The sequence below is a fragment of the Lithobates pipiens genome, unplaced genomic scaffold (genome assembly GCF_037356315.1).
Source record: "Lithobates pipiens isolate NorthernLeopardFrog02 unplaced genomic scaffold, aLitPip1_a1.2 Scaffold_19, whole genome shotgun sequence".
Lineage (NCBI taxonomy): Eukaryota > Metazoa > Chordata > Amphibia > Anura > Ranidae > Lithobates > Lithobates pipiens.
Genome location: NW_027507764.1, coordinates 228,627,437 through 228,647,091, shown reverse-complemented (window position 1 = coordinate 228,647,091; position 19,655 = coordinate 228,627,437). Strand labels below are relative to the sequence as shown.

Here is a 19,655-nt window from a genome sequence, read left to right as displayed (position 1 = left end):
CCGACACAAGTCGGTCAAACTTTGAAAATGCTCCCTGTACTACTTTGGTCCGACTTTGATCCTAGTTCAGCCCATTGAATATAATTAAAGTCGGATCAAAGTCGGATCAAATTCGGAACGCAGTCTTGCCTGATCTGACTTTGGCATGCTGCTTATGCTCTGATGATCTTGAGGGGGAACGCCACGCCAAATTTTAAATAAAAAAAACGTCATTCTAAGAGCATACCAAGCTCGGTCTGATATGGATTTTAAGGGGAACCCCGTATGCTGAAAAAAACGCATGGGGTCCCCCCAAAATCCATACCAGACCGTTATTTGAGCATGCAGCCCAGCTGGTCAGGAAGGGGGGTGTGGGCGAGCGCCCCCCCTCCTGAACCGTACCAGGCCACATGCCCTCAACATGGAGGGTGGGTGCTTTGGGGAAGGGGGTGCCCTGTGGCCCCCCCACCCCAAAGCACCTTGTCCCCAGGTTGATAAGGACAAGGACCTCTTCCCGACAACCCTGGCCATTGGATGTTGGGGTCTGCGGGTGGGGGGCTTATCGGAATCCGGGAGCCCCCTTTAATAAGGGGGCCTCAGATCCCGGCCCCCATCCTATGTGAATGAGTAGGGGTACATCGCACTGCGTTTCTTCAGTGTAGGGGGTTCCCCTTAAAATCCATATCAGACCAAAGGGCCTGGTATGCTCTTGGAGGGGAAACCCATGCCGGTTTTTTATTCCAAATTTTACATGGAGTTCCCCCTCATGATTCATACCAAACACAGTGCCTGGTATTGGCGGGGATTAAAGTCGGATCCCCGTTCATTGAAGTCGGATGCAATAGGCAATACACAATATCCACAATAGGTATTGATAATTTTAAAAAACTTTTGCACATGCATCTTAGTGAACATAATATACAGGAATATGGGAAATGATTATGGACATGAACACAAACACATACAACCAGGTTGAACTGGATCTGCTAGTGTCTTTATTCAGCCTTACCAACTATGTACTAATAATACATTTAATTCCACTGGTATTTCTAAGGATTGGTTATTTATTGTCGAGGAAACTGTGATTCGCCTGAAAATCACGCAATCCTAGTTTTGTGAAATCAGATTTTAAACTTTAAAGTGTGTATTCCAGTCTTATGCCCTGTATACACGAACGGACTTTCCGACGGAAAATGTGCGATTGGATCGCGTTGTCGCTCCATCTGATTTTTTCCGTCTGAATTTCTGGCACACAAAATGCCACGCATGCTCAAAATAAATTACGAGACTACTGGCCTCTTTGTAGCTCCATCGTATGTGTTGTACGTCACCTCGTTCTGAACGTTCGGATTTTCTGACAACTTTGTGCGACCGTGTGTATGCAAGACAAGTTTGGGCCAAAATCCGTTGGAAGAAATCCGACGGATTTTGTCATCGGAATGTCCGGCCGTGTGTACAGGGCATAAGACTGGAAAAGGTGTCACCAGTTGAAGTTAGATACAATTTTGGATTTTTTATACCTTTCTGTTCCTTAACAATATTCTTTAGGACAAAAGACAGGGAGAATTTCTGTAGCAGGGACCCAGGTTGCACTAAAAAATGGACAGTATTTCTAATCCTTCACTCTATCCAAAACTACAAAAATAAATAAAAATTTGGGCTAAATACATACTTTAAAGTGGATGTAAACCCATTTTTTTTTTTTTGTCTGGCACAATATAGAGTATGGGATTCCAGATCAGCTGTGCCCAGTCTTGCCACAAAGAGTTAATCCAGCTCTGAGCAATCCTCATATCTTTTTTCAGTGAAATAAAATGGACAAACTGTGAAATCTTTGTCCGTTCTTCCCCCTTGCTGTGATTGACAGGTGATTTACATATATTGTGCACTAGCATAAGACATGCATTATTTTTTAATTCCCACCCCCACTCCTTTCTTTAGCAGCTCTGCAAGGATTGGCTGTTCCATACCTCAGCATGATTTGGCATGCTGAAGTCATGTGGGGACTTTTCTGGGTTTTGACTGGATGTTAGTGATCATAGCAGTTCAGTGTAAGAAATACACAGGAGAAAATGCATGTTGATAAGGGGAGTGTAGAGGTAGGCAACTTCACCCACTGAGCCCTGAAAAACAGACCAACCCACAAAATCTGCATTTTTTTGGGTCTCATAGCAGACAGAGGGGAGACATTTGACAGATAAGTATACATGCAGGAGACATGTATATCCTTCTAGATAACCAATATTGCAGTAGTTTAGAAAGGATCAGAGTGGGTTTACATCCAAGTATTATAGGGCTGTTATGCTAAATTGCATTGCCATGCCTCTAACATACTCTAGTTAAAGATCACTTTCCAGCCATGCAATTCTTCATTTCCTTTAACATTTCTTCAGCAATTTGTCACTCAGATGCACTTGTTTGTTGCGTTTCCCTTCTTCCCTCACCCCTTATTAAGGGAGTAAGAAAAGCATGAATGAATGTCTTAACTTTAAATGATGTGAACCACATTAGCAAGCTACTGGGGAGAATTAAATTGAAGATACATAATCAGAAGCTGGAGTCAGTGTATTTGCATGCCTATTACATAGCACATAAAACTCCTACCAATCACAGAGATAATTGAATTTAGTAATTAGCCAGTTAACCTGTCAGTATAACATCTGGAAAAATTGAGCACCTGGAGGAAAACATAAAGATATAATTCTCAAAGGTAATGTGTAATAGTTTTGCATATCTTTTTTATTTACTTTAACCAGGATTAAACATTTAAAAAATTGCCAGGTAAGTATGAAATATAGCAGTTTTATTTTTTTTGATTTTTTAGCCAGCGGGTAGAACTTTAGACTTTTTTCCACATGTTTTCTTTTTGTTCCCTGGTCGTTTGCATAGCTCAGTAGCTCAGTCTAAAATTTAAATGCAAAAATGAATGAGTTAGCAGTATCCTTTTCTGGGCAAATACATTCTATTTTAGAGCCAGCCAACCTGAAAGAAAGTACCTACAGCAGTATTGTCTTTTTTTGATAATTACTGTATTTATTGGCGTATAACACTCACTTTTTCACCAAGAAAATCGAGTGCAAATAGCACATGAGTGTTATACGCCAATACTTCAATTTTAGCTGCCTCAGAGGGGACGGGGGGGGGGGGGCGCAGGATGAGCGCCGTCAGATTACATGCAGTGAGAATCTCCTGTTTACTTGGCGGCCTCGGTAATAGGAAGTCCCGTCTCCTGGGCCGCCATTGGACAACTATTCTGTCTATCATAGGAGATTCTCACTGTATGTAATCTGTCGACGCTCATCCCACCCCCCTCCCTGTCCCCTCTAGGCTGCAGATGGGCATCAATCAGGCGATGGCAATGGTGAGGCTGCTGCATTGATGGCAATGGTGAAGCTGCTGCATTGATAGCAATGGTGAGGCTGCATTGATGGCACTTGTGAGGCTGCAGATGGGCATTGATCAGGCTGCATTGATGGCAATGGAGAGGCTGCAGATGGGCACTGACCCTTATTTTGCTTCAAAGTTCCTTATTTAACCAATTACAGACCGGACCATTTTGCTGGTCAAAGACCAGACCACTTTTTGCGATTCGGCACTGCGTCGCTTTAACTGACAATTGCGCGGTCGTGCGACGTGGCTCCCAAACAAAATTGACGTCCTTTTTTCCCACAAATAGAGCTTTCTTTTGGTGGTATTTGATCACCCCTGCGGTTTTAATTTTTTGCGCTATAAACAAAAATAGAGCGACAATTTTGAAAAAAACACATTATTTTTTACTTTTTGTTATAATAAATATCCCCCAAAAATATATAAAAAAACATTTTTTTCCCTCAGTTTAGGCCGATACGTATTCTTCTACATATTTTTGGTAAAAAAAATCGCAATAAGCTGATTGGTTTGCGCAAAAGTTATAGCATTTACAAAATAGGGATAGTTTTATAGCATTTTTATTAATAATTTTTTATTATTTTTTTTTTTACTAGTAATGGCGGCGATCAGCATTGTGACTGCGATATTATGGCGGACACATCGGACATTTTTGACACATTTTTGGGACCATTGTCATTTATACAGGAATCACTGCTATATAAATGCAGTGATTCCTGTGTAAATGACACTGGCAGTGAAGGGGTTAACCAGGGGGTGGCAGTGTAGGGGTTAAGTGTTCCTAGGGGTGTTTTACTAACTGTGGGGGGGTTGGGCTTTCATTTTGTGAACACTGATCTCTGCTCCAATCACATGGAGCAGAGATCAGCGTCACTAGTTGCTAGGCAGAATGGAGAAATGCTGTTTACACGGCATTTCCTCCATTCAGCCGTCCCGTGAGACGATCGCGGGTATGCCCGCGGCGATCGAGTCCACGTGTCCCGCAACCAGACTCACCGATGGCAGGGCGGCATTGAAGATTGGACGTACATGTACGCCAATATGCCTGCCCGTGCCATTCTGTCGACGTACATCGTCATGCGCTGGTCGGGAACCGGTTAAAATGTAAGTTTTTTTCCTGAAACTTCCCTTAAAATGAATGTGAGTGTTATCCCCCTGTGCGTGTTATATGCTGATAAATACGGTAATTGTGCTCTGGGAACTCTTTGTGATGTATCAAATAACGTGGCAGTCAGGAAATCTGTTTTAGGGCTTGTTGGCTTGGCTTTTATTAAAAACAAAAATAAAAGGTTTCACACACATCATCCACTTTAAACATGCAATTAAACAACTTTAGCCTCCTGGCTTGCCATGGCAGTACCCTGCTTAGGCCTCAAAGCTTATCCTTTGGGCCTTTGGTTGATCCAAGACCATCTTACACAGCACTTCTGTGTTTATGTGCCTCTCTTTCTCATTAATCCCAGCTCCCTGGGCCTTCTCAGTCTTCTCAGATGTCTAATTTCTCCCAGTCTTCCAAACTCCCTCAGTCATTGCAACTTTCCCTTGATTTTAAAGACTGTGCGCACCTATACACACACCCTGCTGGTCTCTGGCAAAACCTGGACACTGGGTTGGGGGCTTATTTATTCCCAAAGCTCTTTGACGTCTCTGAACTCCGGAACCCACATTGGACATGTTAACACCCAGATAAAATGGAAACACATCTTTCTCTGTTCTTTCTCTGCTCAGTACAGGGGCTTCAGCCCGAAGTCCAAGTCCAGTGACCTACATACAGAGACCTACCCACACTGAACTACCTACACTGACCTACCTACACTGACCTGCCTGACCTATATACACTGACATTTACATACACTGACCTACATACACTGACGGTAGTGACCTACATACACTGAACTACATACACTGACCTGCCTGCACTGACCTACATACACTGACCTTCCGATGCTGACCTACATACACTGACTTGCCTGACCCACATACACTGACATTTACATACACTATATGACCTACCTCAGCTCTGCCGTGGTGTGCGGTGTCACAGCAGCCAGACAGTCAGACAATCAGTCATCAGAGGAGGAGCCAAGGAGGAGAGGAGAGTGGCCCGCCCAAGTGGGGATGTGGCGCGGTGGCCGCATTGTAATTCCCGCCTTCTGGAGCCTGCGGCGCCTATGATGAATGCCACATGTCTCACGGTCCTGGCATTGGACCAGTGGGATGTCCATCATAGCTGTTGCAGGCTCCAGAAGGCGGGACTTGCTATGGCACTTGGCTGCACTCGGCCACACTCGGCGGCACTTGGATGCACTGGCGCACACTTGGCGGCGCTCGGGATAAGATTGGTCCTGGCGTTCGCTGCTCGGGGCTAACAATGGAAAGCTGCATGCCTGGGACTTGGGGCTTTTCGGGGTCGCATTACGGGCTTCAGCCCCCCCTAGCCACCCCCTCCCGACGTCCCTGTATGTGGCCCTGATATTCAGGTTGTGATCCATTTAAGGATAGATAGGTTGGTGCACTCAGGGGTCTCACCCATACAGGGTGAGGGATTCTGGGACAGTTGTACAAAGGAGATGACTGACTCACAGTTCTCTCTGTATCTGTAATTGCTTATTTGGGAACCGTAATTTTGAAGGTTCCGAGTGATATTCGGGTGGGAAAAGAACCTCCACCCCTGACCCAGGGTTGCCAGTCACTACACTACAGGGTTAAACAATCTCCAGGAAGCAGCACATAAGACAGGAAGCTCCTAATGCTAGGGGTGGGGAGTAAGAGTTTGAGAGAGAGACCTGTCTGAGTGCTGCAAGCTGGCAAACCAGTAAAAGCCCTATACGCACTATTTGATTTTCTGAAGATTTTTATCTTCGGATTTACCAAAACCGTGTAGTTCAAGGGCCTATCTGATTGCATACAAATTGAAACTCTTAAGGTTTGACCTCATATTATATGGTTTTGATAAATTTGAAGACAAAAATCTGTAGAAAATCGAATAGTATTTATGGGGCCTTAGACTATGCTAACCAATAACACACATATGCTTCCAGGCAATTTTTCAAGTGCATTTTTAACACAGATTGTGGTAGAGCTGGTTTCCCTTTGTTTTTTTTTGTTTTGTTTTTTACTTCTATGTCATGTACAGGCGATAATGTAAACTGGTACAATTGGAAACAATCTTATTTTGTCACTCATGACTGTGACAGTGTTGAACAATGCAGCCAAACACTGGTGGTGGAAACAAGCCCTAAAAAGATCTGAACTGGAGACCTACAGGATAGTTACGCTTATCAATACACCACTCTGTCTCTAGAAATAATCACTGATAATTTTGTGAAAGCAACTGGAAGTAGGTGCTTGCTTCAAGTAAAGGGAAAATAGTTAGCATTCTGCAATACTTAGTACTGCATTCTAAGGGGAGGGGGCATACAGTACTTCTTGGAATGGTAGTGTAGAGAAAAAGGACAACGCTTTCAAGCCTTCTTTAACCTCCCTGGCGGTATGGTATGATTATGTCAGATTTTTGATGCTCAAAGCGGTACAATATTTTGCATGGAAATTTGGCGTTTTATATTGTAGGCCTGTAATTCTTAGTAATAACTCACTTAAATCTGTCGAAACCCGAGTCTATTAGACAGCCCGGGTATGATCAAGTTTAAAACACAAAATCAAAACTTATAATATAATAAATAACTATAACAAATAATAATATAATAATAATAATAAAAAATATTCAATAATGTAATCAAAGCAAAAACACAGAAATTTGCTCAGTTGCAGAATTGTCACTGTCATTACTTTCAGTGTTTGATGACGGATCTCCCCACAAATCACTATCTCTCAATTCTGCAAGTGATTCTGATTTATTATCTCTGTTTTCTAGCTGGTCTAAAACCACTTTTGATGTAAAGGGACGCTTTTGGCTGCCATGGACAATCTCCAGTTTCCAGGCAGAAAGAACAGTATATCTAATAGAAAACTGCATGCAGGGCACTGGACAAACCACTAGGGGCAAACAGGATGTGAAATAATGTGGTACAGTAATGTAATCTGTAAGATTACATTGTACTGTATGTGTATTATGTTTTTAACTTTTTGAATTTGGCGCCGTGCTCCGTCCCCGTGTGTCGAAACTCTCACAGGGAATGCCCAGCACATTGAAATATCGAGCGAAGGACGGCTCGCACACACAGTGGGGAGACATTGCAGTATCCTGGGGACAAGGTAAGTAACCTCTTCCTGGATCCTGCGATGCGATCCCGAGTGTGGCTCGGGGCTACCTCTTTTGGTACTGAAAATTCACCCTGAGCCACACTCGGGAATACCGTTAGGGAGGTTAAAGGGGAAGATGTCAGTAGTGTCAGACAGAGCACTGACTAAAGCCTTGTACACACGGTCAGATTATTGGATGAATTTTCATCAGTTTTTTTTTTTCTGATGCTAGTCTCAATTCGAAAGTCGAGGGTACTCACCATCAGAAAATTTTCTGATGACAGAATTCAACGTCAAAAGTAACGTTGTATGCGTTCGTTCATTTCTGAGCATGCCTAATCTTGTTTGTCAGATTTTTTTTGTCAGAACTAAACTAATGGAAAGAAAATCAGATGTTGTGGTCACATCAGACAAAAATATTCAAGCCTGCACATCCAATTTTTGTCTGCCGAAAAATCCTAATCGGCTGTCAAAAGCAGCATACTAACAATCAGAAAATCGACAGATTGTTTATTGGATAAAATTTATCTTCATATTTTCTGACCGTGCGTATGAGCCTTTAAGGTCAGATAAATGCATATTATAGTGATAGCTCACTCCCACAGTGTAACGTTTGTTAATGGGGGTTAGCTAAAGAGGATAGCTGCACTTTCTCTGAAATAACATACTTTAGAAATACTCTGTTCACACTATTATATGACAGTGGGGGTTATTTACTAATTGCACTTGTTAGTACAGTCGCTGTAGATCACTGTAGATCTGAGGGGAAGCTATGAAATGAGGTGAAGCTCTGCTGATTTTATCATCCAATCATGTGCAAGCTAAAATGCTGTTTTCTATTTCCCTTGCATGTCTCCCTTGGTTCTACAGCGACTTTACTTACAAGTGCACTTGTAGTGCAAAGTGGATTTGCCTTTAGTAAATAAACCCAAGTGTCATGCAAATCATGTCAACATAATTTTCCAATATTTAGTTCAGCTTTATGTTTAACAGATTATAAATTCAGTATTTCTAGTAAATTAATTAGACAAAAATCAAGCTTACTGTCTAGTATGTTTGCTTATAGCGTTAGAATATTTACTGGCAAGTCAGAATGTCATAATTACAATAAAATGTATTGTGCAATACAGACAAAGGGATTCATTTATTAATGGAAAATCCACTTTGCACTACAAGTGCAGTCGCTTTAGATCTGAGAGGAAGATATGAAATGAGGGGAAGCTCTGCTGATTTTATCATCCAATCATGTACAAGCAAAAATGCTGTTTTTTATTTTCCTTGCATGTCCCCCTCGGATCTACAGCGACTAAACTTCCAAGTGCACTTGTAGTACAAAGTTGATTTGTCTTTAGTAAATAAACCACAATGTCATTTGTTACCTTCTGAATGAAGGAACAAAACAATAGAAGTATTTTATACATACCATAACCATAAAACTTAATTGGGGGAATTCATAAAAGGTGTCATAGACACTTTTTAGGATTCTGTCGAGGCATAGCACCGAAAGTGACGGCCAATTTATGTATCTGTCACAAAGAGATACATGAATTTGTCTGTGTTTGCAAGGGGGAAGGAGTGTCTACACTAAATGTTTCTTCCCCAGTGCACTCCTGCCCTCCTTCCCTATTCACTGCACCCATCATACTAACAGACATTTGGACAATCATTTTTTTATACTAGGGGTAGGCTGAGCCTGATGGACAACTGAAAGACGAGTTCCCCATCAGATCCACTCCACTTTCATTTGTCCAAGAGAAACTTTCATATCTGCTCACAGCTGTGCACTGTCACTTAAAAAAGGAGTGGACCTAATGAGGAACTAGTCTCTCAGTTCTCCATCAGGCTTCACCCACCCAGAATGAGTAATTTCCAAAATATGGGCATTCCCATATTTAACCACTGTTATCAGATGTAGCCCTGGCCCATTTATTTGCATTTAGCTTTCAGCCAGGGAATCTCCTGGATGACCGCTAAATGAGACAGAAGATACAGCTTTATGGTGCAAGCTGTCACATATATGCAGAGATGCATGCACAATTGCACATGAAGAACCTGAATCTTTTTAATTGTATACTGATGTTCATAGCATACAGTCATGTCCTAGATTTCCATATATGTTGAACAACCAAATAATGCTGTTTTATTCTTACTGCTCCAATGTATGCATGAGTGAGTTTTTTTTTACTAGAAACTCTATTCAAAGTACCAGTGTTGGAATATCATACACCAGCATGTGTTTGGACTCCACAGGTACCTATTACTATACCCAGTCCCCCCATCTATGATTCACTTATGCCGCGTACACATGACCGGACTTTCCTGCAGATTAGGCCCGACGGGATCCATCCATCGGACAATCCGATCGCGTGTGGGCTAGTCCGATAGTTTTTTGGAAAAGACGGACCAAATACGACGCAATGGCAACTATTGGCTACTGGCTATTGGACTTCCTTGTTTAGACCTGTTCAAAATTAACGGACTTTCGAACGGACTTAGTCTTTGTGTGTGGCCAAGTCCGGAAAGTCTGTTGGAACTCTGCCGAAAGTCCATCGGGAAGACCGTCGGACCTAGTCTGCTTTTTTCTAAACATTTTTGGATGTTAATAATAGCTATGCACGCTTGATTCAGTTTTATTCCTCCTTAATATATACATTTCAAACTGCTTACAGTGTTCTGATCTAAAAACACGGAGTCTCTATTCCATAGCAAACCACTTTATTAGTAAATCTGTAGACTGCAGGGACATTTATAATGCAGTACAGTCGGCCCTTCTATACTGGGCCTGGGCATCATCAGTTCAAAAGGTAGGTCAGGGCAAGAGGGCTGACTGTACTGCCTTATTGGAAGCACCGATCATGTGCTTTCCCCTAGAGGTGGATCAGCTCTAGTATGTGCACCCCACCCCCTGCTGGCGGGCCCACCTGTATACCACCCCTCCTCCCCCCGCAGCGCTGCCGGGGAAGGGGCCTTCCTTTTCTGAATGAACACAGTGAGCGATCGGTACTGATTGCTACAATGTCCATTCATCATTGAAGCATAGAAAACTGTGTTAATTATGCTTTAGTTTTTGAATGAACATTAAGCCTCAGAGCACTTGCTATTCATTCATCTGTACAGCTGAGGCTGCAGAGAAAGGGATTCAGGCATGTCCTGAGGCACTTTTTAAGTCTCAAATGTGAGACATCAGGGGGTCTGTTTATACGCCTGAGCTCAATGAGATCAAAGCAACCAAAGCAGGAAAATAAAAAAATAAAAAGATAAAATAACATTCTTGAAAAAAAAGTAAAAAAAAAAATTACAATCCTAAAAATATTATAAAAAAAATAATAATTAAGGACTCATTCACATGTGCTTTGCTTTCTATAATTTGTGCCTTGGCTGCGAATCAAAGCATCATGGCCATGGCATGTGTAGCTATTGCCTCTGTTGCTCAAGGGCAGTGGCGTCACTAGGGTTGGTGTCACCTGGTGTGGTAAAATATGGTGTTACCCCCCCCCCCCCCCAGTCACTGAGTAATCCAGGGTACTGAGCAGGCTAGCGCATTAGCATAGTTCTCCCCTCTGCCACAGTGCTCTGTGCTGCTGCTGTGGAATGACAGCAGGAGCAGAACAGAGCAGTAGACACTGGGCAGGCTAGTTTATCGGGCTCTCTTCTGTCTAGCCTGCCACAGTGCTCTGCAGGGAGCTGGGCAGGCCAGTCTGGGGACGGCAGCGCACAATCACAATGCACACCCCCAGCCCTTGTAAATGTTGTGGTTTATGCCAGTGCACCAATATGTATATACACTGTCACAGATGGGGGTGACGACATCATCAGATATCACTTCCTCCTTAATGGTGTCACCCAGGCCTGGACTGGGACAACAAATAGACCCAGGCATTTTAGACTGAGCAGCCCAGTGGAATCCCCCAAGTGAAAATCCTCCCAGTGTAACAGTGTAATTCCCCCTTCCCCATGTAAATCCTACAAGTTTTATCTCCCATAGTGTAAATTTCCCCCAGTATAAATCCCCCCACCATTGTTCTCCCCCACATAAATCCCCTCATCATTGTACTCCCCAGTGTAAATCCCCACAATGTAAAATCCCCTCGGTGTATCCCCCTCGTGAACCCCCCACCTGTGTAAATACCCTCCAGTGTAATCCCCTCAATGTAACCCCCCATGTAATTCCTTAATGTAACTCCCACCCCTGTGTTATCTCCCTAATGTAACCTCCCCCATGTAATCCCCCTAATGTAACCTCCTCCTATGTACTCCACCTAATGTAACCCCCCATGTAATCCCCCTAATGTAACTCCCACCCCTGTGTAATCTCCCTAATGTAACTCCCACCCCCTGTGTAATCCCCCTAATGTAACCCCCCTGTTTAATCTCCCTAATGTGACCCCCACGTGTAATCCCCCTAATGTAACTCCCACCCCCATGTAATCCCCCTAATGTAGCCCCCTGTGTAATCCCCCTAATGTAACCCTTCCTGTGTAATCCCCCTAATGTAACTCCCACCCCCATGTAATCCCCCTACTGTAACTCCCACCCCGTGTAATCCCCCTAATGTAACCCCCCCTGTGTAATCCCCCTAATGTAACCCCCCTTGTGTAATCCCCCTAATGTAACCCCCCCGTGTCACCCCCTAATGTAACCCCCCTGTATAATCCCCCTGATGTAACTCCCCTCCCCCATGGAATCCCCCTAATGTGACTCCCCGTGTAATCCCCCTAATGTAACCCCCTGTGTATTCCCCCTAATGTAACCACCCCTGTGTAATCCCCCTAATGTAACCCCCCCTGTGTAATCCCCCTAATCTAACCCCCCTGTGTAATCCCCTGATGTAACCACCCTCCCCATGTAACCCCCTAATGTGACTCTACCATGTGTAATCCTCCTAATGTAACCCCCACCTGTGTAAGCCCCCCAATGTAACCCCCTGTGTAATCCCCCTAATGTAACTCCCACCCCCATGTAATCCCCCTAATGTAATCCCTCTAATGTAACCCCCCTGTGTAATCCCCCTAATGTAATCCCCCTAGTTTTACTCCCCCCTGTGTAATCCCCCTATTGTAACCCCCCTGTGTAATCCCCCTAATGTAACTCCCACCCCCGAGTAATCCCCCTAATGCAGGGATATGCAATTAGTGGACCTCCAGCTGTTGCAAAACTACAAGTCCCATCATGCCTCTGCCTCTGGGTGTCATGCTTGTAGCTGTCAGAGTCTTGCTATGCCTCATGGGAATTGTAGTTCTGCAACAGCTGGAGGTCCGCTAATTGCATATCCCTGCCCTAATGTAACCCCCACCCTCGAGTAATCCCCCTAATGTAACTCCCACCCCCATGTAATCCCCCTGTGTAATCCCTCTAATGTAAGCCCCCCGTGTAATCCCCCTAATATGACTCCTCCCCTGTGTAATCCCTCTAATGTGACCCCCCCCCCCCGTGTTATGCCCCTAATGTGACTATATATTGTATATATATCTCGCCTCCCCACGTTTACAGACCTCAGAACAGCTCGGCTCTGTCCACATGGATGTCCCTCCTCCTGTTGTGGATCTACTGTCAGTGTTAAGGAGGAGCCTACTCTGCTGTAAGACTCTGCTGGAGCCTACTCTGCTGTGAGGCGCTGTTAGGTAGGTAGTACAGGACCCAATGATTTTTACCAGCAGCTCTGGTACCCTGTGTGTATATGCCTACATGCACTAAATTCTTTAAGGATGTTATTTGCTTGTGCAAACACAAGCTATTTAGTAAATCAGCTGTATGTCCCATAATATCTATTAATTTTTATGTGGCTATTGTAAATAAAAAGGCAAAAGTCAACCCTTTTAAATCTTGTTATATTTCTTCCTAAGGGTTGTAATGAGAAATAAAAGGAAAAGTACCAGCAAAAAAGCTTTTCATTTTTGTGGAAATGTGATGTTAATGTCATATGCATGAAAAGCATGAATATGTAAATTCATTCACACACTATTTTTGTCATTAGCTAATTACCATACCATGTGTGATAATTTATACCACCTGTACCTTTTACCATATTCATGTTAGAAATTTTCATAGTGAAATAAATACTGACAGTATACAGTATATTTATTTTCTTCAATGCAAAACCTATGGCAATAAAAATATCTTGTAACTAAGATGGAACAAGTGTAGGCTATCTCTTAAAATAAATTTACAGTATAATGTAAAAAGTGAACAATAGTATGGTTGCATCATCAAAGGGTGGTCACAGTGGATGCTAATAGAGCACTTTATTCGGTAATTTCATATAACAGTATTAAAAAGATCATATATATAAAACAACACACCATACAATTTACCCTATAAACATCATCTACAAGACCCTGGGGGTTATTTACAAAAGGCAACTCCACTTTGCACTAGACGTGCAAACTACAAGTGCAAAGTGCACTTGGAAGTGCAATCACTGTAGATCCGAGGTGGCATTAAAGGAAAAAAATAAAACATTATATATATATATATATATATATATATATATATATATATATATGAGGCTTGGCTTCAATAGATCTGGGACACATTTGGGATTTGGAGTTCCATTTCTTTCTTTATTTTTTTGTTTATAGACTTATTTGTCTATAAAATTTAGAAAAAAAGAAGGTTTTCTTAGTTTCTGTTAGAAAATGTTGTAAATAAGTAGCGATGCACCAAAATTTTGGCCACAGAAACATTTAGGCAATTTAGGCCAAAAATTATGTTATTGACATTTGGCCTTGGTGCCGATAATGGCACCGAAAACATGCCACAGTTTTACCACAAATTTGCAGCAATTTAACTATAATGTGCTTATGGGGAGTTTTTCATAGGCCATGTGACTCATCAAAAACATAACACGGGCACGTTTAATGATGCGTTCTTGCTGCATTTTTCAATGGATTTTAACTGAGAGGTGCGTTTTTTTGTGTGTTTTTTTTTTTTTACTGACCAAAAATGCAGCAAGCAGGATTTTTAACACCACAATGGAATCACAACAGACCAGTGTGAAGACATACATAGAATTTAAAGGGATACATTTTTCTTGAGCTTTTTTTGTGCTAAAGGTGCCAATAATGGCCGACAATGAATTAAAAAGTCGAATATAATACAATTCTATATAAATATTTTATAAAAACTGTCACTTTTGGATTTGATTTCGGATTTAGGCCAAGCGTATTCTGCATTTTTGGTTTCGGCACCAAAATTTCCATCCGGTATATCTCTAAGTAATTTTTCTCCTAAAATGAAGTGTGCTGATAAGGCTGCACTGATGGGCACTGATAGGCTGCACTGATGAGGCTGCACTGATGGGCACTGATGAGATGGCACTGAAGGGCTCTGATGAGGTGGCATTAATGAGTAGGCTCTAAATGCAGTACTGATGGGCACTGAAAGGTGCAACTAATGGGCACTGATAGGTGGTACTGATGGACTTTGATAGCATGGATGTTCACTGATTGGCGGCACTGATAGGCTGCACTGATGGGTGGCACTGATGAACAGGCACTAAAGGGCACTGAAAGGCAGCACTAATTGGCATCACTGATGGGAACTGATTGGCATTGCTTATAGGCACTGATAGGTGGCACTGATGGGAACTGACTGGCATCACTGATGGACACTGACTGGCATCATTGATGGGCGAGAGTGGAACAACATCCTATGATGTTGTCCCAGAACAATAGAGCCACCCTGTCGCCGTTATTTGCCTTTTAAGAGAGCGGGAGGTGGTTAAATGACAGGTATACTGTAGGTAAACTTGTCAATGTGTGTTATTGTGGTATATGACTTACGGTGTATATGTGATTTGCAAACTAGACATGTGCAAATCGAAAAAATGTCATCAGCAGGAATATCATGTACTCATTTATATTTTGTTTTCAAATTCAAATCGACTGGAATTAGTAACAGTTGTAATTGTAATAGTAACAATTTGAACATTGGACTGTTATTTCTGACACATAAGGTAGCCCTTGTACAATGCAAATATACAGCATGTTTAATTTAAGCACCTGAATACTTTCACATTGGATGGTCCTGAGACACTACCGGTAGTATTACAGAGGTATTGTGCAATGGTACACTGTGTGTGACAGATGTTTTGCTGTGCGCTGGTATACACTGAGACAGATGTTGATGGGACACTAGTACAGCTGTTTTTGTACACTGGAACATGCCTGCTGGTTGCACTGATAATCTCTGACAGAAATTGATTGGACATACACTTCTACTACTACAGATGTTTTTGGGGTACACTATGACAGTTGTTGGTGGGGCACTAGTTGCACACCTGACCTAGAGACAACATTTTTAGAAAGGAAGAATGACCATCATTTTTCATCAGCAGAAATACAATGCACTCATTTCAATTTTGTTTTCAAATTAGAAATGATTGGAAATAGTAACAATTAAAATATTGGATTGTTGTTTCTGTAGCGTGGGTAACCCTTGCACAATGCACATATATGTTTCATTTAAGCACCTGAATACTTGACAATTCTTTCCTGCCCGTGTCATTTTTCAGCGTTCACATTGGATGTTGCTGGCACACTTGTATTACAGAGGTCTCGTTCAATGGTACGCTGTGACAGATGTTTTGGTGTGTGCTGGTACACACTGAGACAGATGATGATGGGAAACTAGTCGTACAGATGTTTTTTACAGTATTAGTAGTAGTAGTATTCTTTTTTTTTTTCTATTCGATTCTTTTATTTCCTATTCTAATCTATGCTTTATTTTCTATTTAATTCTGTTCTATTCTAATCTATTCTTTTCTATTCTATTCCAATTCAAATTTATTCTATTTGTAATTCAAATTTCATGAGAGTTATATTATTTTCTATTGCCTAGACAAGCAGAGCAGAAGGGACATTTCAAATGTTACAACAAGTGTGATTAAAGTATGTTATGCTGCGATTTAATCTACACCACTTTGAGATAGCCTGTTCATTTTAATAGGCTGCCTAAAAGGTTTTGTTTTTAATGTAGTGTACTACAATACATTTTAGTGCATTGTCATACATTGTGGTTCTCTACAACATGTGACCATTGAAAAGATGCTCGTGCAATGACAGTACCCCCAATGCACATAATGTGAGTTACTGGTCACAGTGTGATGGTATGAAAGAGGCCTGAGATATATATTAAAAACATGGGCACACAAGATAAAGTAAGGGCACACCATGCAAAGTCTGATTATACTGTACAGGCCACTTTCCCTTCACAAATCACCTACTATTAGTATGTGTGAGCTGTACCTGTAAAGTAAAAAGTTTAAGTGTATGCCAATCATCATCCAATAATGGCACTTGAGGTAGAATGAAAATTATATTCTGCTAAATTGTGAATTGTGGTGAATATAAAGCAGTCAAAATCACACCAAGGAAATGGATTGTAGAGTCTATTCATGATATTTCACCTGCTCTGCATTTACCATAAATCTTCCCCGAAGGGCTGTGACATCACACCCAACTATTGAACATGGGGTAAGGTTGGCATAATTACAGCTTCAAGGTTGGGTCTTTCTAAAGACGTTGTTGATGCTTTACCCCAATCACTAATTTGTGAGCTATCAACACAGTGTTATTATAGGGAACAGAGAATTGTTTAATACAATTTCACTTAATAACAAACATATAGTTGTATGCTCCTTTATTGGCATTATGCCAGGTGTGGTCACTTTTAAGACCACTAAATTGTAAAAAATCACATATTAGCAAAATATCTCTATTTTGTCCAAGGAAATAATTGCTGAAAAAAGCCTACCAAAATTTTCCTCACTCCCTGTTGAAAAAGTACATTTACCAACATGCTACAATACACATGCAGTTGCACATGCACTTTTTTTCCAAACCTAAATTGCCAGTGATCTACCAGTGACCCCCAGTGATTTTATGTTGCATTTGACAAACAAGGACACTTTTTTGTTTTGTCCATTGTTTTAAGGTGTTAATTCCCTAACTAGTATTAAAAAAAATATAAAGATTTAAATGCCCTGGAGCTAAGTAAGTCAAAAGTAGGATAATGATTATTCCCACTGCCTTTATCCTAAGGCTTGATTGATAAATGTAATTGAGGTGTTAGAGCATCTCACTTGCATTTTTTTATGTTAGGTTGATATTTACGATTTTGATTTAAAAAAAAAAAAATCACAATGCAAGATTAAGATATTCCTGTGGGACGTAAAAATGAATTGTGAAGGGAAGTCATCAGCTTCTTGAATGTGAAGGTGAAGACATATAACAGGTGTAGGACGCTGCGTCCTCTTTCCATTATTCATAAGAGTTACTGTCATTTTGCTCTCTACAGCAGGTGGCCATTTTAATTACTCATTATTACTACTACAATACTGCCACTCTGGACTACTGCATGTAAATTATTTATAGGACAAGTGAAATGTAGGTCAAATACTATTCATTCGAAATAAATATATAGTATTGATGGAAAAAGTCAAAAAGTTGTTATACTTTCATACAAGAGGTTTAATGTAGTTTTAAAACCATTCATAATCAGTAAGTAAATATTGCAACATAGTTAAATAAATGAAAGCAAATTAATTAAACTTTATTTTATTTTTAATAAAAGTATATTTTATATGTCATTCCTTTTATATGCAGTCATTTTATATTAATTTATATCCGTGAGTGCATTCCCAGCACTGAGACCGGCTCTCGCCTAGAGTCTCGGGTCTTGTACTAACAATCAGGAATTGGAGAGTCCCAGTTCCCAATCTCCTGATCACTGTGATAGCCTCTGATTGGCTTTTTGCCATGATTTGCCATGTTTAACTTCCAGTGACCTGTATGAGAGAGTAAGAGCAATAACACCAAATTTAACAAATATCAATGCCACCTATCAGTGCCCATAAGTGTGGCATATTAGTGCCTACTCATCAGTGCCACCTCATCAGTGCCCATAAGTGCCACCTCATCAGTGCCCATCAGTGCAGCCTCATCATTGCACATCAGTGAAGGAGAACAATGACTTATTTACAACATTTTCTGACAGAAACTAAGACATTTTTTTTTATTTTTTCAAAATTATCGGTCCTTTTTTTTTGTAAAAAAAAAAAAAAAAACAGCAGTAATTAAATGCCACCAAAAGAAAGCTCTATTTGTGTGAAGAGAATGATAAATGGTTACAGTGTAGCATGACCGTGCAATTGTCATTCAAGTGTGACAGCACTGAAAGCTGAAAAATGGCATGAGCAGGAAGGGGGTGAAAGTGCCTTGTATTGAGGTGGTTAAAGATAATCTGCTTTTAAACTGCTTAAAAAAGTTATATATAAACATAATTGAAAATCTGATTGAGATAAATTCCAAAATAAATGCAAAATACTCCCATTTTAACTCCCATTCATTTTTTTACCCAGCGCTTTAGTAAATTTGAGAAAATAAATGCTTTGTTAAAATTTGTTTTTGAGCGTGAAATCAGGGGAAAGGCACATCAGCGGGAGCTGCCGCATGTTGTTTCCAAACCTCTCCCACCCCCTCACCTGCTTCACCTGCCTCACCGAACCTGGACTTACAGCTCAGCTCTGCAGGTGGAGGGGGACTTAAGGGCAGTGCAGAGGGCGCCTGGCAGGACATTGTGGCGGGCCTGCCTTCCAAGCAGGACCTACAGGAGATGGCAGCCTCTATTGTCAGCGCCCTCTCCAGAGAACTGCATGACCTACGTCAGCAAGTAGATAATGTGGAGGAGAGGGTTACCGTCTTGGAATCCTCCAGCTCCTCATCTGAGACCCACATTGCATCCCTCGAGTTGGGACAGCAGGCCCTCTGGTGGCATTTGATAGAGGTGCAGCTGAGGTTGGACGACGGCGAGAACAGAAGCCGGAGGAACAACTTGCCACCATGGGAACAGACCTACATGCCACGGTGATGGCTCCATTGAACCAGGTGCTGGGTAAGCCACCGGGCTCGGAGCTGGAACGGGACAGGGTGCACTGGATTCCAGGACCAAGGGCAGCCCCGATGGCTCCAAGAGACCCCGCGGCTGCGGACCCGCCGCATGATGTACTGTGTAAAGTGCATTTTTTCACTATAAAGGAGGAGATCCTGTGCCTTGCCTAGGAAAGGGGACCTATTGACTTTGATGGC

The 19,655-nt window shown here is 41.7% G+C and overlaps 1 protein-coding gene across 1 annotated transcript in view; it reads left to right on the top strand.

The window, feature by feature from the left end:
- The window catches only part of VWC2 (von Willebrand factor C domain containing 2), an 883,094-nt gene that overhangs the window by 842,037 nt on the left and 21,402 nt on the right, over positions 1-19,655 (top strand). The gene's annotated exons all lie outside the window — the stretch shown is intronic.